We start from the raw sequence: 5,456 nt of genomic DNA, 5'->3' as shown, positions 1-5,456 counted from the left end.
TCTTTCACTTATTGAATAGTGTCCGAAATAATAATATAAATTTAATAGTAAATATAGTAAACATGTATACGGTATGTGGTAGGGTTATAAATTATAAGTTTAGTGTACAACTCTGTAGGCCGCCCATATAGTGTCATGAATGATACGGTGCAAATAATTGAGGTAATATTAAATTTGGTGGTTGGAATTTGCAAGGCTCGTTTAAATAGATTCTAACATTTGAAAATGACAAAATCGGTCTTTGATTTTGTAAATTGTGGATAGAAAAAACTATATGGTTATTAAAATTTATTATTTTTTATTATTAATTTTTATTGGTAAAAAATATATATATGATTTTACTTTTAATTTTTTATTGAAACCAATTTGAACAGACATAAGTTCCGTTGCTGTTATGATGGGTAATCGGAGATTAGTGGATTGGACTCATTGGATTGGCCCAATTGTCTGAAGGAGAGAGCTTCTGACTAAGTTTACGTCTGGGAGCCTCCGTCCGACTTGTGTGTATGAAGGAATGGGGGGTGGTACCTGTAAAGACACTCCGATGCTTAAGTCAGCAAAAGGGACTAAGCAGGTTTTAGGAGTATTGGGACTTAGAGATACCCGAGGGGTGTGAGTGTATTTATAATGGTGAACCAATAACCACCGTTGGAGTAGTTCCACATTTTAAGGAGGATAACCGTCCCTTTATCTTAGGGAAGTTGAGATATGGCTCCTGGAAGTGGGTTGAGAGATTTTAGAGGCAGTTACTTAATTTGAATAAGTGTTATCTGCCAGCTAATCTTCAGTCCCGACTTCCTTGGAGTGAAGTCTGTGTTGAATCCGACCTCTCTGGAGGAGGTCGGTTATGCGGGAAGGCCAGGCTATGGACTGAGCCTTTTTATCTTATTTGGACCTAGGCCTTAGTGTTGGGACAGGGTATGAACAGTGCCCCTACTCGAGTCCGATCTCTTTTAATCATGAGTTGGACTCGAGTATGTGGACTCGGGCTTGTAGCCGATATGAAGTGGGAACCGACGCGATTTTTAGAGCCGACGTGATTTTTAAAATTTTCAACAGTCACGTCTAATCAAACGTCGCATCCGTTAGGGTTTTTCGCATTTACACGTGGGGTGGCAGTTACATTGGTAACGGTGCATTTCTTTAATGATCGCGTCGATTTACCACTATGCCCATAGCATGTTTATAAATGCTTTTCCCTTTCTTTTTGAAAAAACTTTTCGCCTACAAACTCTGTTCTGAAAGAAAACTTCTTCCTTCTTCGATTGCCTTAGTTGTTGTAGCACCTGTCCTTCTTTGCAAGCAAAGGTCAGTTCTTTCTCTTTTCCTCTTTTATTGATGAATGTTTTTGTTTGCACGTTTTGTTTAGAGGAGCGTTTTATAACGAGTCTAACTGTAGACCTGGTGACTCTGTTTTATTGAGGAACTTACTTTGGCCCTTTAGAGACCCTGTTTTTGACCCTTCCCCTTTTTCTTTGTAGGTCTCGTTGCCCTCCTTTTTTTTATCAAAAAAGATGTCTTCTCCCGTTTCTGAATGGGTGGACGTTACAGTTCTCAGGGAAGAACCCTTAGTGGATACCAACTATCTCTCCGAACTTCGCGTTCATCATAGTATTTGCTTTTTAGAGGAGGATGAGCCTAAGTACAAATTGATTGCCCCGGGTTCTAAACACCGGGTCTGTTTTGGGAGGGTTGCTGATGTTGACCTCCCTTTCTTTTTCATGTGTGAGAGTCTTTTCACCTGCCTGGGAGTTTCTCTTCCTTTCTCTGACTTTGAGATAGAAGCTTTGAACCATTGCTGAGTTGCTCCAACTCAGCTCCACCCCAATTCTTGGGATTTTATAAAAATTTACCAGCTTGTTAGTGGAGAACTAGACTTTCTGACCTCTTTGAAGATTTTCTTTTAACTTTTTCATATGACCAAGCCCTTCAGTGGGAAAAATAATAAGCAACAATGGATTTCTTTCTGGGCCATTCAAGGTCAGAAAGTTTTTAACCTTTTTTATGAATCTTTTCATGACTTCAAACATTTTTTCTTTAAAATTCAAGCTGTGGAGAGTCACCACCCCTTTTTCCTGAATCAAAATTCTTCTCCCCACTTTTTCCTTTACTGGTTAGAGGCCTCTCCTGTGGATAAGTACGGCCTGGATGACCTGGACGAGGTCGAGGAGGCTGTTGTGGTGTTTCTCCGAGAAGTTTGGGGGAGAGCCCCGTATCTGGACACAAAGAAGTTTCTCCAAGGGTCTCCAAGTTTTGTTCGGACCCAAATAGGTAGTTTTGTTGTTGATTTTCGATAATTCCCGACTTGATTTTGTTGCTTCCGAATTTGAAATATTTGAGTTGTTATTTTTGACTTGTAGACTTTTGCTTTGAAAAACTAAATTATTTGTTTTTCCTTTTTTCAGAGATGGTGAAGAAAAGTTCCAACTCTTCCTACCAGAAAGTATAGGATGCCAAGAAGAGGTCTCGGGCCCGAGTTGATGCTGCTAGGGCTGCTAGCGCTCTTCCTGCTCCTCCTCCTCCTCCTTGCAACTTGGGGACCTCCTCTCGTCCTATTATGGTATCCACTTCTTCTCTTCCTTCTCCTCTGCCCCAATCTTTCCCTGAACCAGAGAAGAAGAAGTGCAAGACTTCAGAGTCTAGCTCTTCTCTTGATGGGGAGGCTAAGTTGTAATGGCCCCCAATTCATTTGGAATCACATTTATCCTCATACTCGAATAAATATGGATGATGTTTCCGTTCGAAACCATCTTAACATCCTGGTCCAGGGGAGTGTCCGTGCGGCTGGAGTATGTACCAAACTTCTTGATATTTTGGAGAAGACTCCCCTTAGCTCTTTGGGTTCTACCCAAAAGGTTGAAGAGCTAGAGGGGAGGATCTTTCTTTATCAAGAGGAGGAGAAAAGGCTGAAAGGGGAGGTTGCTAAATTGTTGGAGGAGAGGACTCAGCTTAGGGAGAAGGAGAAGAAATTGATGGGCCAGTGTGCCATGGCGGAGGGCCTTAAGGAGAAGGCGGAGCAGAACTACGTCAGGCTCTTTGGGAAGAACCTTGATTTGAAGAAGGAGCTGTTAGGATGTCGGGAGGCTTTCCAGGACCTGGAGGATTCAGTGGCTGAGGGTGCGGAGGAGGCCTGGAGGGTCTTTAAGAAGCAAGTCGGAGTTATTGCTCCCGACTTGGACCTTTCTCCTCTTGACCCTGACAAGATTGTGGTAGATGGTGCCATTGTCTCTCCTTCCCATCCTGAGACTGATTCTGACCTGAAGACTCAGGGACAGAGGATATTGGAGTCTCCTCCTTGTGAGGAGTGACAAGATGGAGATTTCCCGAGCTCTTCTAGGGTTCCTTCTCAAGGTACAAAATAGTCTGCTCCAACTTCCCTTGTTGCTGCTCCGACTTCTCTTCCCGCTGATCCTCCTTCTAGTGGTGGTGATCTTTCTTCCGGTGGTGCTGATCTTCCTTCTAATTGATATGTGGTTATTGGGGCCCCGCCTGTGGGCCCCTTTTTTTTAAAAATAATTTGATATTTTGTTTGTTGTTGTGGTGGTTTGCTCCTAACATTTCCTGGCCCTTTGTGGCCGTAAACAAAATATTTTTGCTTAAAAAAAATACCCTTTTTTGGATAAGGGTTTTAGTGTATCCTTGGTGCGTGCATGCTTCTTGTTTTTTCTTTTGTTTCGGTTTTTCATAAAAAAACCTTTTTTATTTTTTGATCTTTTGTTTTTCCTTAAAAAGCCTCTTATTTCTAGGCAGTCCATGCTTTCGTCTAAGCCTTTGGTTTTTTCTAAAGGTTTTGAGACAGTTTTCTGCCTTTTTTGAGGGTTTTCTCTTTTATCTCTCTTTTTGTATTCCTTCTGGGTTCAAATTTTCTTTATTTGAATTGTTTGTAACTTAGGTTATTTTTGCGATGCATTTTCATTTTTCTCGATTTTGCCGACTTATAGGTCGATAAATTTCCGAGTTTATCATTATCTATTTTATAACCCCTTTACACCGACTTACACCTCGTCGTTTTATCCTGATGACCTACTAAGTCGGTTTCATGGGATTTTTACGTTTTGTCGAGCTTAAGTCGGCGCGTTTCATAGAAAAATAGTAATATCTTAATGGAATTTATAAAGAGATGTAGAAAAAGATTTTTATTTTGCAAAGGTACTTTTTGCTACTAAGGGGTTAAAATTGTTGCCCCTTAGCCTCCACTTTGATGCCTCGTTAAAAATCCCCTTCAGGAAAACCATTTCTTTGGGAAAAAACCATGAAGTCGGGAAAAGAGTACATCAGGGAGTGGAGTTCGCTTCTAACTATAGTACCTTTTCATATTACAAGCATGTCACGACCTGGGTAGCTCGGTGCCGTTCAAGTCGGTCACCTTATAGTAGCCTTTTCCGAAGACCTCATTAATTTTGTATGGCCCTTTCCAGTTGGCAGCAAGCTTTCCATCCCCAGATTTATTAACTCCAATGTCGTTTCTGATCAAGACCAAGTCGTCCGAGGCGAAGCTTCTTCGAATGACTTTAGTATTGTATCTATTTGTCATCCTTTGCTTTACCGCTGCTTCTCTTATCTGGGCTTATTCTCGGACTTTGGGGAGTAGTTCGAGTTCTTCTTTGTGCCCCTGTATATTGCCAACCTCGTCGTAGAAGTTTATCCTTGGACTTTGTTAATTGATTTCAACTGGTATCATGGCTTCTATGCCATAAGCAAGTCGGAAGGGCGTTTCTCCTGTAGCAGACTGAGGTGTGGTCCGCTAAGCCCATAGTACTTGAGAGAGCTCCTCAGCCCATGCTCCCTTTGCTTCTTGCAACCTTTTCTTCAATCCTGTCAGTATAACTTTGTTGGCTACCTCGACTTGTCCATTTGCTTGTGGGTGTTCTACCGAGGTAAACTGATGCTTGATCTTCATACTGGCTACCAGGTTTCTGAAGGTGGTGTCGGTGAACTGAGTGACATTATTAGTGGTGATGGAGTAAGGTACCCCATACCTTGTGATAATGTTCTTATAGAAGAATTTCTGACTTCTCTGGGCAGTGATGGTGGCCAATGGTTCTGCTTCGATCCACTTCGTAAAGTAGTCTACTCCCACTATTAAGTATTTTACTTGTCCAGGCGCTTGGGGAAAGGGTCCCAATAGGTCCAATCCCTATTTTGCAAAAGGCCATGGAGAAGTTATACTTATGAGCACCTCGGGGAGAGCGACGTGGAAGTTTGCATGCATTTGGCATGGTTGACACTTCTTTACGAACTCAGTGGCATCTTTCTGCAAAGTCGGCCAGTAGAACCCGGCTCGGATGACTTTCCTAGCCAGGGACCTTGCTCCGAGATGATTCCCACAGATACCATTGTGGACCTCCTCCAGTACTTCCGTTGTCTTTGAAGTCGGGACGCACTTCAATAATGGTGTTGATATCCCCCTTTTGTAGAGGATATTTTTCACCAAAGTGTAGCTTTGTGCTTTTCTC

Source organism: Arachis ipaensis, chromosome B08 (assembly GCF_000816755.2).
Source record: "Arachis ipaensis cultivar K30076 chromosome B08, Araip1.1, whole genome shotgun sequence".
NCBI classification, from domain to species: domain Eukaryota; kingdom Viridiplantae; phylum Streptophyta; class Magnoliopsida; order Fabales; family Fabaceae; genus Arachis; species Arachis ipaensis.
Note: the sequence above shows the minus strand (reverse complement) of the source record.